This window comes from Sceloporus occidentalis, unplaced genomic scaffold (genome assembly GCF_023333645.1).
Source record: "Sceloporus occidentalis isolate IW3139 unplaced genomic scaffold, rSceOcc1.0.p SCAF_11, whole genome shotgun sequence".
Classification (NCBI taxonomy): Eukaryota; Metazoa; Chordata; class Lepidosauria; order Squamata; family Phrynosomatidae; genus Sceloporus; species Sceloporus occidentalis.
This window is the reverse complement of record NW_028316991.1, coordinates 18,724,563-18,745,039: the sequence shown is the minus strand read 5'-3', so window position 1 is coordinate 18,745,039 and position 20,477 is coordinate 18,724,563.

Genomic DNA, 20,477 nt, shown 5'->3' with positions numbered 1-20,477 from the left:
CATATCTTTATTAAAAACATCAATTAAACACTCATAGCGCTGATGGAAAAAGAAAGTGAACCCTTGAAATTAATAACTAGTCAAACCTTTGAATGCAATATCCTCAAACAAGCGCTGCGGATCAGACCTGTGCATCGTTCAGGAGGAATTTTAGACCATTTTTTCTTACAGAACTGCTCAAGCTCAGCCTTGTTCCTAGGATGTCTGGTGTGAACGGCTCTCGAGGCCATTCCACTGCATCTCTAACGGGTTAAGTCTGACTGGGCCACTTCAAAAGACTGTAGTAGATTTACTTTTATGTTTAGGATGATTGTCCGGCTGCCTTACTTAACTTCTACTGAGCTTCAGTTGGCGGACAGCTACCTCGATATTATCCTGTATTTAACCTCAAACTTGGGAATTCATTGCCCCTTCAATAATGGGAAGCTGTCTAGGCCCTAAGGTAGCAAAGCAGCCCTTAATCATAATGCTCCTTCCACCATACTTCTAATTGAACAAGCAGCAGCTTCCTCCATGGTATCATGCCATGGCCTAGAGCCCTGCGCAGGACTGTTTTCTTAATCCAGCTCCTGCTGAATTTGACCATTGCCGCCTGTGACATGTGGCCAACCCCGCCCGCTCCCGCAAACATTGTCACGGCACAGTGTGTCCCTGATATGCCTTATACCCCCAGATATGCCACTGTGTCCCCATCATAGAAGCTCCGGCGGAAGTCATTCACTCACTCATGCCCTCATTCACACATTTTGTTCATACAAACTCCCCAACCCCCTTAGCTGAACTGCAGATTTCCCACGCACTCCCGCAAGGCTGCCTTTGCGTTGTTCGCACACAGCTCTTGTCCTCCCCAGGGGAAGCAGGAACGGAGCAGAGTCATGTGACGTAACAAATTCACGTGACTCCGCTGGGTTCATGGGCGGAACAAGAGAAGAGACGCTGCAAGCAATGCAAAGGAAGCCTTGCAGGAGCACGCTGTATTACTGGGACCCGCAGATACATTGCCTAACTGCCCCCTCTCACCAATTGTAGGAATTCCAATTATTCCTATAATACTTAAGCTGTAACTCTAGGGTTCTTAATCATATTGAGCATTCTGTGTTTGTGCCCTTGGAGTCACCTTGTAGAGATAGTAGCCATATTACTAAATAGTCTCCATTTATAAACAACTTGTCTAATTGTGGATGGATAAATATGTAAACTCCTTAAGATTACTTGGTAACCCTTTCCAGCTTTATGCTAATCAACAGTTCTTGGTTGTAGATCTTCTGAGATTTCTTTTGTGAGGCATGGTTCACATCAGCAGATGCTTCTTGATAATACTAAACTCCAATTTTTATTTTTTTATTTTTTTTTTAATATCAAAGTCGTTCTTAAACACACTGCCAATTCCATTTTATTGATTGGACTCCAGGTTTGCCATCTCCTAACTCCAATTAGCTTTTGGCGAGGTGATTAGCCTTGGGGTTCACATATTTTTTTCCAACACAATGCTTGAATGACTTATTCAATATGGACAAGAACTGTGTTATTTGTTAAACTGATTTTCGTTCATTATTGTAACTTGGATAAAGATTATATTTTAAGACAAATTTATACATAAATGCTGATAATTGCAAAAGGTTTGCTTTCTTTTTCTGGCCACTGTAAATGATAAAATTGTATACTTCTATCAACAAGGATCATTTGATCAAAATGCCAAGAAGCAGTGTTATGAATAAACAGTAAGCCTATGATGTGTTTTTCAACAGGATGCTGTTGGAATTTTAGGAGCTGCCAAGGGTTTATGTTACGGTTCTATCCCTGATGAGCCATGAGCGGACCCCCTCTGGTTGACTGGCCGTCCACAGAGAAAGGCAAGCTTACTAATGAGCTGCACATCAGGAACAATTATTTAGAGAAGATTATATTTTAAGACAATTTAATAGATAAATGCTGGTATTTCCAAAGGGTTCACTTACCATTTTTTGCCACTAACTGTATTAAAAGTTAATCATTTATGTAACTTTCATAGAAGTCCCAGTTACGCTGATCAGTAAAACAAATTTTATTACTACAAGGCTATAGTGATCTATATTGTTTGTTTTAATAACATTTATTTAATCTGACACCCAAGCCTTTATCCATATAATATTTAATGACATTGCCTGTGAGTACAGAACACCAGCATAGACTTTAGACAAGAATGAAGTGTTCAGTCACATATCAGGCAGCAGTAATCCAAGCTTATAGCCACATGTCATAAATAAGGTAACACCAACATTAAAGCATGAGTGATAGGTTTAAAACCCAGAGATTATGGTGCAAGGTATGGCACAGAAAATGCATCTCTAACACAAGATCAACTCATGTTTTGCACTCAGATGTGAATGTGAGAAATGTATATCTTAAGCAAACTTGAGATCATTCTGAGTGGAAACATTGTCCCCTTTATGTCTACAAAAATTGCGTAGCTCATAATTATCAAAGAAAAACTAGAATTATAGTGAAACGTGCAAAAGATGATGTGCATCCAATAGAAGCAGTATTTCTGCCAATTGTTCAAAATGTAGCACAACACAACGTTACTGCAAAAATTAAGCAACACTTTAAAAAAAAAAAAACTAAACAATTTTGGTAAATTTAGGACACCCCAGAATGGGGTTAAGGTTCTACCATAAGCTGTTAACCAACTGTCCTGACTGTAGGGTTTATTAAGTATTCCTAAAGTCCATCACTCCAGTTGTCAGGCCCATTGGGCTTATTTTACAGTGTTAGGTGCTGTCAGCCATCTTTTATCAATCCAGTACCTCCCCACCCTATTTAAAGTTGTGTAATTAGTTTTTTCTTATATTACATTAATGACCCTTGATTGTTTCCTTTAACTTTCATGCCCTCACCTGCAACTCACATATAGCTTTTGTAAGTGGTAGTGAGTGAGAGCAGACAACCTCATTAGAGTCTGTTCAGTCACATTAACCCTTGACTCAACTGAATAATTGACCACTGAATGAAGTGACCCAAATCTAAAATGAAATAAGCAGTACTAAATATATAAATATAGGTATACTTAATCTGTTACATGTGGAAATTTACCATCGGCTCTGAAGCTCATCAGGTTAATAGTTCAAAGTCACAACTTTACTTTGAAAGGTAACACTGTGCATTTTGTACCCCATAAAACTCCAGCCTTCTGCCAAAGTTTTATTACTTTGCATACATTTGTTGTGTCAGCGTTTTTAATTTATTTTATAGTTTATAAAAAACAGTGTGAATAATTTGGTAGTATGTTCATACATGGTATCAGGTGTGTTTTTTAAAAATAAAATAGTCACAATAGTAGTGACCAATCCAAAAAGAATATTCATATCAGAATAATAAGTATTATGTTATGTACTATGACTTGAAATATGCCACATTTTAGGGAAATCATACTAAAATGAAGTCTTTGCATGAAATGCACTGGCTATGTCATTGGTGGAGCAGGAAAGTTGAATGTCTTAAAAAAAAATGGTATATTAAAACGCACACAATAACCACAATCGATAAGGATTTCAGTAAACTGGTACACAAATGGAGGTTAGCAGGTACAAAAGTACTGAAAAGCTCTGATGCAAGCAAAACAGATGGCTACCAGTGATTGGGTATGGGGGTATACTTGGGAACTTTTGAGGGTGGGTCACCCAGAGCTTTCCCTGTTCTGGGTCTCGGCTTTATATGGAGGCAGGACTAGCTTTATTTGGAGGTGGGGTTAGCTGTGTGGGGGCTAGCCCCAGGCTGCAAGTAGGGGAGGGGTGGCCAGTGAGTGGGCATGGTCATGCCATTCCCCTACCCTGAGTAGGAGGAAAGCGACCCAGGGTCTCTGAAAACGCAGCACTTTAGCCAGAGACTCCAGATCAAACATGCAGAGTTCCCTGCTATGGGGAAGCAAATCTCACACTGTTCTTAATTAAATTGCTATTCACAAGATGTTATCCTAATTTTAAAGGAAAAAAAAAATATTGCACTTTGGGGATTTGCTGGAAAATGCAATGGAAGAAAGATATATTAACACACAATGTGCAAGGTCATGAAAATATTAAAAAAATTCTGCTTTAATTGATTATTTTAGTAATTTGTTACTTTCTTGTATATTCTAGGTAGTTGTATACTTTTTCTAGGAAACCTGGAAAGGTAGCGCAATAAATTTCCCCATATGATTCTGATATTTCCCAAACTCATTATAAAAATGTGATTGATAGCAGCACATTTACATTGTTTTACTTAAGCAATGCATTCATTTAAATTACAGTAAAGCTTTAAAACACATTAAAGTTTTATTAGCAAGGCAGCATTGGTGCATAAATGTGTTCTAATACATTTTAAAAACATGCCTCATCCCCTTTCCCTGGTGTCTAATGGGCCGGTTACAAGGGAGGACTCAGATTTCTCCAAAATACCTATTAATACTATGGAGGACCGTGCTGAGCTGGCATAGCTTTCATTGCACGTTGTACATGGCACCACATGGCATCCACCAGGATATGACAAAGGGGCAGGTAATGGCACTGCCCTGGGTCAGTCCTATAAGGCACTGCCAACACACCTTAGAGTCTCATAGGTAGGTTATGGTGCAGCTGAGAGCAGTCCCTGCCCTGTATTGTCTGTGCAAAACTAGTAAACCGATTGCCCTTCTGCTCAATGGGTTGGTTACAAGGTTGTTCTCTGATCTCAAGATTGTAAGCTTGCAAGCCGGGCTCTCTCCACCTAATGTATCGGTTTGTCTTAGTCTGTCAATTCTAGTCTTGTCATATCCCTTCTATGTATTGTATTAAGCGCTGCGTAAACTGTTGGCACTATATAAATAAAAGATAATAATAATAATAATAATAATCTCCCCCAACTGGCCCATTTACATTACGAAGGACTGTGCCGAGCCGGGACAGCCTGTGTAGTATGCACCAAAACTCATTGCACACTTTATGACATGGAACCCTAGATATTACATCATATCCTGTGCTCTGAAGACCTAGGGCTGTGCCAAGGGAAAATATGTCACTAGGTAGAGACATTCAAGCAAAGAAAATGACTAAGTAAAGAAACAAGTAAAGATAATCAATATATTAACAATTTTTTATTAAATAAAACATTTTAATATGTTCAGCTTATTCACTTCACTTTATTGGTTTGCGCCATGAAACAACCATCTTCATGGCCTTAACTTTAATTTTGAATACTTATGTTAACTTTTATACATACTTATCATATTAAGTATTACCAACAAATTAATCTTTAGAAATGGTCATCTAAACTTACTTAATTTTTTGAGGACAAAATGTTTCTTGAAAATACTTGACAAGATACATTTTCTTTGCTTGAACCCAAAAGGAACCTGTGCTATCTATCAACACCTTTTATTTTAGAGTCTATTAATTTTGTTACTTGAACATACTTTTTTTGTCAAAACATGCTAAAAATTGTCTTTGACAGAATATATATTTTTTAAAAAAAGTACCAAAAGAACGCAAAGAATTATAATTCACAAAGAATTAACATCCGCAACATTGCCGTTTTCACCAGTCCTCACATGTTACCATAAAATATATTCTATGTAACAAATAAAGAATCATTACTCTTACCTACCTGAATTTGACATGTTTCAGATCAAGTTGTTTCAAATAGAACATGCATGTTACATTCAAGACATTCCCTCATAAAGTATCTATACTGTAAGAACCATGACCTGGAAACAAGAATGTGTGGTGGCTCCAATCAATCAACTCTTATTAAAACCATTCTTCGTAACTTCCAGAAATGTCTACTGTAAATATTAGTATTAGAAAGCTATATTGACAAAACCTTTATTGTATCAAAACCAAAATAAGACCACAAAATAAGTAAGGAAAGCTAGATTTGAGCAAAAAGTAGAAGCAATATATCTGAATTGTTTGTAAACTTATGTAGGAATGTTTTTTTTTACATTGATGTTACATTTCATTTTATGCTGGAAGTTTGTCCGCCAGGCAAAGTTGAAGCTCTGGAGCAAAGACAGGAGTAGTCTGTCAGACCACTAGAACCCCAAAGCCCCTGGAGGAGATCTTCGTCCTCCAACTGTTTCTCCCGCAGGTTAATCCCTTGGGTTTCAGGGGCTGTGGGTCTGCTGATGGTCCTCCATGATCACAGGGAACCAGCCGGTTAGACAAATATGAATAGGTAAACAAGGCGTAGTCAGGAGTGGAGAAACCAGGATAACTTAATGAGCAAAGATAAAAATAGGACATATCAGGATATTTGTAGGCCAATTTGAGGTCAGAATATCAGAGAATAGAATAGTCAAAAGCTACCCGGACCTAGACCTTTAATTCTTTAACAATGGACCTACTTTTTTGTGACAACACAACATTGTATGCATTTTGTATACATCTATAATGTAGTTGGTGTTATTTCCCCGCAAATTAGATTAAGCGCTACAAGGACTAAAGACAATTAAACTTAAGCTGTATTAAGCAAAAGCTCATACCATAAAACATATCTAGAATCTTTGCTCCAGTCAGCAGAATTCGCTCAACAAATCTTGGGACATGTCTACAAATGAGTAGGATACTTTATTCATGACTGTTTGTGGATCATAATGCTTAATCAATGTTTTTCTCAACACCTTTTCTGTTACCATGGAGATAGATACAATTAAAGAAACCCCGATCAATCTATATTTCATTACCTTCTGTGCATATGTTATAAGTAGCATATCCATTAATCCTGTTAATATATTTGACACACTACGATAGAGGAAGCCTAACTAGGAAGTATCCATTACTCCACTTTGCACTGAAACAAATTGGTTATTTTAGAGGAGGCAGCATAATAGGTCCATATTTTGTAAGAAATACTACATGGCCTCCCTTAAGCTAATTTTGGTACTTAACTTTTTCTACAGTGTAATATATCTCAAAGTGTTAGTGAATATGGACCAGAAAAAAAAAAAAAGAATGAACCCTTTGATAAATATAGAACTCCTAGATTGAACTAATAACTGCTACTGCCGTGTTAACTCCAAAAACATGAGCGCTCATCTGATTTATTGGAGCAACTAATAGGAAAGTGAAAATGTAATCTTCATTGTACTCAGGAACAAATTAAATTCCAGGTCCCAACAAGACCACATGTTGCTGTTTTTGTGCCCTCCGTGTCTAAAAACAATATAGAAAAGCATTGGAAAACTGGTAGGGCATGGGCATAATGTTGTGACGGTTGGAGGGGGTGGTATTACATCTTTTTATTGCCCCTATAATGGAACTCTAAAGACATGCCTAGACTCAGACAGATTACGGTTCTCTTGTTGCTTGGATTTGTATGGTCACGTACTTGTAGAACTATAGTTATGACTTCAGCGTGACATTATTATACTGCTTTTCAGACTAGGACCTGCAATTGTACAGAATCAGTAGACTCAAAATTAGTATTTTCCTTCTTTTTTTTCTTCTGCAACCATGTTTGTCCATTGGTCACTCTTCTCAATTTGTTTTAATTGAGAAAATTTTCTAAAGCCATTTTCTAGGCTACAAAAATTCAGTCCGTAATATAATATCCTCGTTAGCCTAACCGTTAAATAGTGAGGATTGTTTGGCACCTCTGACCATCACAATTTTCATGTTACGCCTACTAGAAGCAGCACCATAATTTATGTCTCCTAATGGGTTTTGATTCAATGCCAAAAAGAAATCTATCACCATTTATTATACAGCGATGGAAAAAAACATTAGAAAACATTTGATTCAGTTTTCTGCCTCTTATTGAACTGTTTATTGGTCTTCAAGTGGCTGGGGTAAGTTTTAAATACAGCAATTGAGTCTGTCAGATTATAAATCATTAATAATGGCCTCAACACCTTTATTTATATAAAATAGTTAACGGCTGATGGTTAGAATTACATTTAAATAGATCTTATCTGAAGTAAATGTACATCTCTACTGGCAATATAGTGCTAATCCAATTGGACAGTCTAGGTAATCAATTTGTGTGATTTTTGTACTTCCCATTAAGACTTTTGCATTCGGATTTGCACAAGGGGCTCCAACAAAGCAGAGCGCTCAGAATTTCCTTCTACTTTGCTATGCTCCCTGTTTCTTCTGTCTTCTTTCTTTGGTCTTCTCTGGTGGTCCACGTGTTCTGGCTCTCAGCAGGGTTATCTTGACCAAATTATGTACTTCTGCGACAAGGAAGGGTCTCAGCGTATACCCCCTCTCCTGCACACCCACTCCGCCGAGTGGAGGGATGGGGAGAGGCTGTCCTCAAATAATTCAAAATAGAAAAAGGCTCCAGGCACTTAAGGGTTCCTCTCAGGCAGGTTTATTGAAGGAGAAGGACAACAACGTTTCGACCTCACAATGAGGTCTTTATCAAGTAATCAAATAATTCAGGCTGAGCTTTGGAGAAACCCTTCTCCACTCCTGACAGTGACATGCTGGAAGGCAGGTAATGTCACATGTGCATCTGCTCACAATGTGGGTGGCATTGTGACACCTTCCATCCACAACCCATGTAGTGTAGGCAGTTTTGTGATGCCATTGGATGTTTCTTCAATATCACTGCCTCCTTTTGTGATGTGCAGTGTCCAATCTGTATCAGTTTGTTCATCAGTCTAATATATTCCCTGTACTGCATCATCATTTAATATAAGTTATTTAGATGTTTTTTCCCTTTGTGATGCATCTTTTACAAAACCATTGATGACAACAGGGACATTCTTGTCTAGGCCAACTGGGTCTAGGCTCAGAGCGCGAGGTCCAGGAGTTGGGGGGCAAATACACTGCTTTATGACAAAGTATAACTTGACATTTTATTATATAATAATGTCTTGGTGCTCTGAAATCTTAGAAAGTTATACATTTAAATTCTATGTATAATTCATGAACTATATTTGTTTAGACTATTGCTACTGGCAGCAAATTCCAGCAAAAAAATCCATCATGTTTCAATCTAAAGTTAATTATAGGCATGAGTTCACTCATCAGTCGTAATAGTCAAACAAAGGACTTACTTATGAGCTAGAAGTTTTTCGTCAATGAAGATTTTAAGACTGGGTTTTGTTTTTTTTTTGAATGAGGCATAGTCACACAAGTATGTAACAAAATGGGAAAATATGATGGATGGCAACAGTATAATCAGTGACAGAATATTAATGGAACCGTGGAAAAATAATGAGTCAACCAAATGTATGTTCTTGGCTGTGCGTTTTAGAGTGGATGTTTAATAATTTGCCACCAGCATTGAGAAATTCCCCCCCAAAAATAACAGTATTCCTCTTAATTAAGATGTAATTAATATAGTTTAAAGATATTTTATAATAACTTGTTTTATTTTTACCTAGCTGATTGTATTGGCATTTCCCAAAATTATTTGTATCATGAATGATTTGGTATTGGGGACTGGAATGGCATGATTGATTTCTTTTTAGGGGTCATATTGTTTGCTCACCAGCATGAAGCGGAGAAAATGACTTAATAAAGAATAAAAAATTATTTTGGTGTAATGTTCTTGCTAGCTGCTATGGTATAAGGCCACTTTTCAAACTTTATACGAGAATCGCTTTTTATATAAAGCTCAGTGACCCCGCAATGCATGGACTGCTGACTGGGGGTAAGTATATCACAAGCCGAGACATGCTTGGCCAAGCAACTCTCCTGCACGCAAAATAGCTTGGTGGCCCTGGCAATGTGGTAAATGCATGGGGGGAAATTCTGCATAATCCCCCCCATGCATTTGCATAAGGAATAACATATGATGGCTGGAGTGTTTCTATAAGTTTTATATGATATTTTTTACTTCCCTAAACTAAAAATGAGCTCCCTAAATTAATATTTTAACCATATTCTAGGACTCTCATTCATAAAGTTAGGACACAATGTAGTTATGCAGATATGCTATAATTGTGTTACGTTTTGCAAAGATTACTAAACATTTTATGAAAATAGTGGACAACTATGCTTGAGTATATACATACATATATATATTATACATACACACATATATTCCATGTTAATTAAATTAAATAGTAAAAATTATATTAAAACATGTCAAGTTATACTGCTTTTTCGGATACCAATTCTGATAAGTGGAATGAATTGTTCTCAATTATAATTCTTGGAAAGTCAAGCCCTGGATACTAGGAGGAAGGGCTGCATGACTGGGCCTAGACTAACAGAAAGCTTGTTGCCAGGTGTTAGGGGGTCAGATAAAGGACACCCTATGGGGTTCCTCGGCTGGTTGGGTGGGGTTTTTTGGCTGTCTATTTAGGTGACCCTTTTTCCCGCCACTGGTCAGATACTTTGACCAGCGCTTAAAGCAGTGAATCAGTGTCTAATTCCTTGCATCTGCTGCTTACCTTAATATGGCTTCTCAGGACGTGGAAGACATGCTGGCTGCCATCAGGGCTGCTGCTGTTGCCCATGGCGGTTCCTGGCTGCAAGAAAATTTTGCAGCATTAATTCCATCACTCCCGGCTAGCCCTTCTGCCTCTGCAGGTGCCCGCAGGAGCAGGCCCCCGTCCAGGCTCAGCCCGGAGATGTCCAGGGGGCCTGCTAGAAGACCCAGACTCTCTGTTTCCCCCGGATCTAACAGGGCTCCCGTTCCTCCCTGCCCTCTGGAACCCCTGGCCGCGCGGGATTCTGACGACGATGTAGATGGCGTTTCGGACGGCGTAATTCCACCTACCCCGGTGCGGTCTTCCTTCTCCCGGCGAGTTTCCCATCCTCCGGTTCCTCCGTCTCGGCGTCCAGTCTCTTCGGTGGCGGTTTTACGGAGGGTTTTCATATTCCTTGTCAGGCTGCTCAGGGTTCCCTTGAAGTTAAGAATTTACAGTCTGCTTTGGCCTTTCCGGAGGTGGTCGCCGAGAAATTGGGGAAGGAGCTAGTTTTGGGGAGAATAGCGGGCCCCTTTCGGCCCCCCCCTCTTTCTGATTTGATTGTATCTCCTTTGGGTGTTGTCCCTAAAAAAGAGGCTGTCAAATTTCGATTAATCCATCATTTGTCATATCCGAAGGGATCTTCGGTGAATGATGGGATAGATAGGGATTTTTGCGTGGTTTCCTATACGCCTTTCGATCAGGCTTTGCACTGGGTTAGGCTTTATGGCGCTGGTACCTTGATGGCTAAGACTGACGTGGAGGCTGCCTTCCGGCTCCTTCCGGTTCACCCGGACAGTTTCAGGTTGTTGGGTTTCAAGTGGGATGGTCAATTTTATGTGGATCGTTGTCTTCCCATGGGTTGCTCCATCTCATGCTCGTACTTTGAAACTTTCAGTAGCTTTTTAGAGTGGGTCATTAGGACGGAATCTGGGATTCCCTCCCTGATCCACTATCTTGATGATTTTTTGTGCATTGGCCCTCCTAATTCCTGGGTTTGTCACGTGCTGTTACAAACTACGCAGCATGTCATGGATTCTTTTGGGGTTCCTTTGTCTCCTGAGACGACTGAAGGTCCTTCTGAGGTTATAAAATTTTTGGGCATCGAGATCGATTCGCGAGTGATGTGTTGCCATCTCCCTTTGGATAAGGTGGTTGATCTGAGGTCTACGGTGCAGGCTGTGGTTGTGAGGAGGAAGGTCACCCTAAAGGAATTGCAATCTCTCATTGGTAAATTGAATTTCGCCTGTGGGATTATCCCTATGGGGCGTATTTTCTGTAGGCGTTTGTCACTGGCCACGGCTGGTGTGCGTGCCCCCCACCATTTTCTTAGGGCGACCGCTGACCACAGGGATGACTTACGTGTGTGGGATGTTTTTCTGCGGGACTTTAAAGGGCAGGACTTGTGGTTGGAAAGTGAGGTTTCGAACGCTGATCTGTGCCTCTGGACCGATGCGGCTGGTTCTTCTGGGTATGGTGCGTATTTTTGTGGGCACTGGAGTGTTGGGGCTTGGCTTGACGAAGGGTTAACCAAGAATTTAACCTTTTTGGAGCTTTTCCCGATTTTGGTCTCGGTTTACGTATGGGGCGATTTGCTGCGCAACAAAAAGGTGCGTTTTTATTGCGATAATCTGAGTGTAGTGCATGCCATTAACAGCATTACTGCTTCCTCTCCCCCGGTTGTGAAGTTGCTGCGCAATCTGGTTTTTCTTTGTTTACGTTTTAATTTATACCTTAGGGCTCAGCATCTCCCTGGTGTTGAGAACGGTATTGCAGACTCTGTCTCGTTTTCAGCTGGAGCGTTTCCGGATTTTGGCCCCAGAGGCGGATGCGGAGGGAACAGTTTGCCCAGCGGAACTTTGGGATTTGGGAGCGATAGTGCGATGGCCCTGATCCGGCGCTCCGTGGCTGATAGCACGTGGGCCGCGTATTGTAAAGTTTGGGAAGAATGGTCTGCTAAGTTGGCTGAAGCTGGTGACCCGGTTCTAGCTGAGGATAAATTGGCTTTATTGCTTTGGTTCTTGGGGGATGCCTACTCGAGCGGGGTGTCTGTGTCATGTATTTCCCGTAAAATGGCTGCCTTGGCGTTTTACTTTAAGCTTACGGGTTCTGCTGACTTCACGAAATCCTTCTTGGTCAGACAGGCTTTGAAGGGTTATAGGAAGGGTGTTGTTCAGCGCGATACTCGCCGTCCAGTTACCCTAGATTTATTGGAGCGTCTGTTTTGTGTTTTAAATTCTGTTTGCTCATCGGATTATGAAAGAACGCTTTTCCGGCTGAGCTTCACGCTTGCGTTTTTTGGGGCTTTTCGCATTTCCGAATTGGTTTGCCCGAGCAGATGCTGCCCCGGTGGCTTGCGTCATTGTGACGTGTTCCCAGATGTTGACGACCTTTGTTTGCGCATTGGTCACTCTAAGACGGACAGATTGGGAAAAGGTTTTACAGTACATTTGGCGCGTTTTGTGGGCAGTGATCTCTGTCCGCTGCTTTGCTTGCAGAACTACTTGGAGGTCAGATCTCACGGCGCTGGGCCGTTGCTGATTCATGCGGATGGTTCTTTCCTTTCCCGTTTTCAATTCATCGTTGTGTTTCGGCGCTGCTTGGCTGCTCTGTCTCTTCCCCCTCATGAATATTGTTCTCATTCCTTCCGCATTGGGGCAGCCACGCAGGCGGCGAGATGGGGCCTGAGCGACTCTGTTATCAAGAGGATTGGGCGTTGGGAATCGGCCCGTTTTAAATCATATATTCGCCCCCTTTTGGTTTAAAAAAAAAAAAAAAGGAAAAGATTACCTCTCCCTACTGCTTGCACGTCACCTACGTTGTGGTGCAAAAAAAAAAATAAAAAAATGAAAATATGAAGAAAAAAAAAAATGGACACAAGGCACAGAGAGGTTTTTTCTATGTCAAAAAAAAAAAAAAACACAAAAAAACCCCCGTAAGATCTTTGATCAGCCTTGGTGTGGTTTGGTTTTGTGGCGTATTTATTTCTACATTGGGTTTTGCTGCCTGTTTTCTAACGCTCTGGTCGATATTTTTATTTCTGTTTTCTTTCTGTAGGTTGCAGGACTTGTTTAGTTTGGATAGTTGGCCACTCCTACGTTTCTTGGGCCGAACGTAGAGCGGCGCACCGGCGTTCTGGTCGTCAGTTGGGTTTTCCATTGCCTGAAGTGGAGATCCATTGGATGGGTGTGAGGGGCCTTCGTTGGGAGGGGGTCGCTCCTGAACTGGGGCGTGCGGTTCGGCTTGACAGGCCACCCCAGATTTTGGTCATTCACGCAGGCGGGAATGATTTATGTTACGTGCCTTTGCGGCGCCTCAAAAAAGATATTAAGTGTGACATTGTCCGATTCCAGGCTTCCATGCCTGGCGTTATTATTTTGTGGTCTGAGATCGTTCCTAGACTGTTTTGGAGGGGTGCGAGGTCGTTGGATGGCGTTAATAGGGCTCGCCTGAATGTTAACAGGGCTATAGCTCGCTTTGTAGCACTGCAGGGTGGCCTGGTGATTTCCCATCCCGAAATTACAACTGACTCCCCGGCGCTTTTCCGCGACGATGGCGTTCATTTAAGTGATGTGGGTGCCAATTTGTGGTGTTTAGAGATTACCACGGGTATCGAGCGAGCTGTTACGTTGTGGAGGAATCTCCGCGTTTAAGTTGGTCAAACGCGTAGATTATGGCGGATGTTTTGAGATAGGTATGCTGTGTTTTATTGGTTGTTATACCACCAGTTATGTGTATTTCAGTTTCTCCACGGGTTCAGTCCCTGGGGGAACTTTAAAGGGTAGGGTGTTCCGACCCAGCGGTCTCCGCATGGTATTTGGCGGGATATCCCTACAAAATGTTATTGGGTTTTAAAATGTGATGTATGCATAACCTATCTCATATCTTCTTTTATTTCTTGCATTTGTCACAGTAATAAAGCACTGTGGCCTTACACTTTTTTCCAAAGACCTCATGTCTCACGTGTTTTATTTATGTATTCAGATGTATGTTATAGATAGTGCCCGAGTCAAGTCAAGCCCTGGATACTAGGAGGAAGGGCTGCATGACTGGGCCTAGACTAACAGAAAGCTTGTTGCCAGGTGTTAGGGGGTCAGATAAAGGACACCCTATGGGGTTCCTCGGCTGGTTGGGTGGGGTTTTTTGGCTGTCTATTTAGGTGACCCTTTTTTTCCGCCACTGGTCAGATACTTTGACCAGTGCTTACAGCAGTGAATCCCCGCCCTCCCTCCCCTGTTTTAATTGTCTCCTTCTTAATTTTATTTTTAGTTATGGCGGATGTTTTGAGATAGGTATGCTGTGTTTTATTGGTTGTTATACCACCAGTTATGTGTATTTCAGTTTCTCCACGGGTTCAGTCCCTGGGGGAACTTTAAAGGGTAGGGTGTTCCGACCCAGCGGTCTCCGCATGGTATTTGGCGGGATATCCCTACAAAATGTTATTGGGTTTTAAAATGTGATGTATGCATAACCTATCTCATATCTTCTTTTATTTCTTGCATTTGTCACAGTAATAAAGCGCTGTGGCCTTACACTTTTTTCCAAAGACCTCATGTCTCACGTGTTTTATTTATGTATTCAGATGTATGTTATAGATAGTGCCCGAGTCAAGTCAAGCCCTGGATACTAGGAGGAAGGGCTGCATGACTGGGCCTAGACTAACAGAAAGCTTGTTGCCAGGTGTTAGGGGGTCAGATAAAGGACACCCTATGGGGTTCCTCGGCTGGTTGGGTGGGGTTTTTTGGCTGTCTATTTAGGTGACCCTTTTTTTCCGCCACTGGTCAGATACTTTGACCAGTGCTTACAGCAGTGAATCCCCGCCCTCCCTCCCCTGTTTTAATTGTCTCCTTCTTAATTTTATTTTTAGTTATGGCGGATGTTTTGAGATAGGTATGCTGTGTTTTATTGGTTGTAACCTATCTCATATCTTCTTTTATTTCTTGCATTTGTCACAGTAATAAAGCGCTGTGGCCTTACACTTTTTTCCCCAACGACCTCATGTCTCACGTGTTTTATTTATGTATTCAGCTGTATGTTATAGATAGTGCCCGAGTCATGCATTTTCTATGCCTCCCACACCCTTTCATAACAAATTACCAGATTAACAATCCTCTAGGAGCTGTGAATTACTAACATTAAAAGGCTGGCACATGGATTAAAATAAGCTTCCAAAAACGATGACTGAGTATTGGTGGTACGTTGTAAGTGCTGAGTAAGTGAAAGTAAATAAGTAATCACCTGGTATACACATGGTCACCCTGGGATAGCCGTGTATAAAAAATAAAATAAAATCAGTTTTCATGAGGTTATTAGAATCATTTGGTTGCTACCATTATTAAAGCAGAATCATTGTGACAGACTAATGGTTAATTTTTTTTTTTTTTTAAACTATGTCATTGAATTTAGAATGTAATGGTACAGCTTATGAATCTGGTTGAGATTGTTTAGCCACAAGGTGACCAGGGCGGATCATCCTCCCATAGTATTGAACTATTCAATGGGCCAATGACCTCCTCAACCTGCCCATTTACACTATGGAGGCTGTGCCAACTCAGTTCAGGCCCCATAGTCTGGTTTAGAAGGCGGCATATGCCATTAAGAGGGATAAGATGTTCTATCTAGGCGCCCTGTCTTAAAGGCAGTAGTACAGACTCCGATGAGGAGGGGCGACTGGGGGCACTCCCCTATAGTAGAAGAAAAGATGCCCAGAAAGTAAATGCATCGCTCGGATCAACAGGGGTTTTAGAATCCTTGATCTTATATCAACATTCTACATTTGTCCAGCTGGTCCATGTTTATCCACTACAATCCACGAAGATGTCCTCAGGACTAAAATATAGAGTGCAAGTAGCCCAGCCGTCTAACAGTAACATCTTCTGTACTGAACAATGAATTAGGTTAGTTTATATTGGTTGCCGCTTGAGATAGATCCAATGTGGCATCAGATGTCATCCATATGTCATCACATTGTTGTGCTACACTAGCATGGGCAGTAGTAATTTATTTACAAGGCATGAAAAGGCGTATTGTCGTGTTGCCATTACACTATAGCTAACCCCCCCCACACACTTTTTGTGGTTTCACGGCATATTTGGTGGCAAAGCATGCCAAGTCTAAGTAGCACCATTTTATTTACATGGCTCAACCTGCCCCACATCTTACACTCTAATTCATGTTTATAGTTTATTTTCATTGAATGTGGTATGGAATTATGCCAAGATATGGTATATGGTGAAATTTTGTCACAAAAGAGACACATATAATTAAGACCATAGTAAAGGATTCTCCCCCCAAGTCTTAAATGCACTAGAATAATTTAGGAGTAATCATACCAGATGATTCCTGTATCGTTTATATTATTGTACAAAAATGAATATTTTTTATTTTCTACAAAAGCTGCATTGTTTGAAATAAACACATGCATTGTGCGTTTTAGCAATATATTATGGCTATAATTTATATTTGATTGAGCTGCACTAGAGTCAATTCTCAATTGTATAACAAGTGTCTATTATATGATTCTCATCTGGTTGAATATATATCTAAATAATGATATATTTTCCCAAGTGTTCTTCTAAACACAGAATTTTGGTGAGTGAGCGGGGTATCCACTGACCCCAGATAATGATTGGTTTGAGTTACTTCCTAGGAGACACACACATAATCGTAAGTGAAAAGGGCAACCGCTACCACCAAATTCCGGAATTGGAAGGGGCGACTTTCTATTGTATAAACTATATGATAGCAGCTGCTGCCCCCACCTAAAAGAATCACAACTCACCTACCATAGTGTGAAACAGGCACCACGTCCACTAACTACTTTTCTCCATTCATCCATCAAAGGGCAGATTATAGCTACCCATCACCATGTTTTTAAGATCTTAAGCTCTTCCTTTTTGTTTCATTGTGTTGATAGCTATATTTGAATCTTTACAATAATATTCATTGTTAATATTGATAATAGAACATTGCTGCTAATAAAATATGTCATAGTAAAAAATATATATATGTTTCAATGTTTATGCTGTTTTGTCCAATATTTACCTGGATTACCTGATATTAAGAAATAAAGGGTTAAAGATGTTGTTCTACGTAGACTTATAATTAATTGCATATCTTTCATTCTTTTTCTGGGAAGGTTTAATCACATAAAAATAGAAATTTCCAAGAAACATTTTGAGTTTATAGCAATGATCTGCATGTGCCTGGCTTTTATGCCACATGACAAGTGCCAAACATTACTTGAGCTGAATTGGGCATTTAACATAATCGGAATGGTGTTCATTATGCTGACTCTAGTTACCGAAATGTTACATTTAGCAGAGTAGGAGTAACAGCACGTTGAAATAAGCAATTTCTACAAGACCCATACAATTATTTTTTTATGTACCAATCTGAAAAAAGAGGAATGGTAGAGAGGCACGCACAAATTGGTATAAGAGCAAGCCGTGGTGCAACACCCAAGGGGTCACCCCAAAATAAGGAGGCCAGAAATATCCAAAGATATGTTATTTATGACAAAAGTAAAGTAACAATGTACATAAAGAAAAAAATACTTGCTTCAACAGGTACATAAAATATAATAAATCCAATACCAGTGACAAGAGAGCTGCATTATGGAGATCCCCCAACATTTCGATGAGATGCCTTTTGCAAAGGTGAGGCTGGTACATATAGTAAGCCTGTATAGGGTAACTATAGGGGCCAAGGCTTCTGCTGGGGGGGGGGGACACATGTCAAGGTACTAGGTAAAGTGCGAAGATAACCCAGAATGGTAACAGTGAGGTCTTACACTGGGACAGTCTTGCATGATGTGGAGGAGTTGGATGGTATTATCTAACAATAGCTCATATAACCCCCATGAAACTCTATAGTCTTGTCTATATGAAATTTATCACAAATGAGTTTTTAGTTATAGATATCCCATAATCTATTGTTTGGAATAAAATCCAGCACATAATGTAATATACCTTTAATACTAACGGCATCATTTTTTACATGATTTTTTTTCCTGCAGCCATCGGAAATTCCAATGGCTAAGCAGAAAATTGTAAATCATTCCAGTTGCCAAAGGAAACTGATGTTTAGCCTTAAGAACTTGGACACTTTCGAGGCATTACGGGATATCACCCCCAAATTTGTTGGATTTGACAGCCCTGATTGTCTATAGTCAACCAGGCGTTTTATTTATTTTTTTATGTGAATTGTTATGGATGGACTGAAATTAACAGTGTTTAGATTTTATCCACAGAAAATGCTTTAATAGAGACGATTCCAGTAAATATGTTTACAAGAGGATCTCTAACAATAGAAATGTCTGAGCTTTTTCAAATGCCAGGCTATCCTTTCTCTGCAGGGAAATAAATGTCCATGAGCTTGTAATATCAGGTAAATATTAAATCCCTTTAGGACAAGACAGCTGCATCTGAAAAGGTCAGTATATCTGCTATTTAACTTATAATATGTACTTAAGTAGAATTCTAGAATCATTCCCATTTCATCAAGAGGGAAAAAACAAATGACATTTCTGGAAGCCCTTGCTTGGTCATCTTGTATTAGTATTTTTCTGCCTGCCTTTATTGCTGAAGTAGTATATTTTAAAACGAAACAGTGACCTATAATTATAGTACAATTAACTCCATCCTCAGATGTTATCTTATATTTTAAACCAACTTCTTAACGTCTGGCTCTTGAGTGCTTATGTCTATAGCCAGGAAACGATAACCAACTCAACACCCCGACTCCACAATAAACTCATAACTGGCCGGCTAAAGGGCACATGTCCCTCAGGTAGATGCTCACAAAAGATGCCCGCACACTCACGTCGTGAGTTCCCATTAGCCACTGTTACTACTTGGCTGACAGTTATCACTTGTGCAGGCATCGCAAAAGCTCTGCCGAGTAGGCCAAAGCCGGGGACTGTAGTAGTGGTGTCTACCCATGATCGTGATCACGGTAGCGCGGTAGGCCAAAACCACGGCCTAAAGTTACAACAGACCTCAGCATAATGTTGCACACCTGTGGAGGGGAGGTAAGGCCTGCCTCCACCATCAGCTATCTACCAATGATATTCACACAGAAACAGCGAACCAGGTGCTGTGGAATCCTCTCTGACAACCAATCCCGTGAGGAGCTTGTTCAGCACAGTGGAGGAGTAGAGACCTGCAACCCTATAAAACCCCCTCGGACTGTGACCACTTTACTTCAGTGTTCCAGAACGGACAGCCTCCAAACTGCACTTTAACACAATTAGCGCCTGAATATGATGTCATATCCTGGCATCCTGTAGTGAAGATGGCGGCTGTGGAGGGGGCGTTTGGGGAAGCTGCCCTCGGTCAGGCCTCTTGCAGTGCCAAGGGTAAATACACCACTGGTGCAGAGGGTAAATGTGCGTTTACCTGAATTAACTGCTAATTATCCGCTAGATTTTTGACATACAATCGCCTAAATATGAGGGGATTTGTTAACTGTTTTTTCTACGTTTGTTGAACTTGTGTTTTTGCACTCACTGTTTGTATTTTTAGAGGAAAGATGTGCATTTTTTAAAAACTATAATAAAATGTAGGTTTTACTTCTTCAGCAGGGAAGGAAATTTTCCATCAGATTATTTAGAGAAATACAAAATTTAATGGCAAATAGACCCATTTGGCCCATCTAGTCAAAGTAGGCAGAGGCCTCTTGTGTGAATCCGCTACAGTTTCGGGAGGCCACAGAACTATTTCCAAAAATAGGGGACATTTTGAGATGACAGCAGACACCCTCCTATAGTCTAGACAGCTGCCTAAGTCATCTGGCACTAAGACTGGCCCTTGCTATACATTTTTATACTTATAGAAAAAAATCAACCAATAGGTTCTCCTTAAATCAATCTTAGTAAATAAAACTCTTAAGGGATGTAATAATATCTCCATTAGATTGTTGAATGTCTGAACAACATCATGAAACTTAAACATTTTAGACAGCCAACATAAACTATACTATGTTCCACAGAACATAACACCTACCTTTTCTCTTTGAATTAATCTCAGTAAATAAAACCCTTAAGGGATGTATTAATATCCCCATTAGTTTGTTGAAAAGGTTAAGGGTGTCCTAATAGGGTCATTATGGTGGAAAGAGG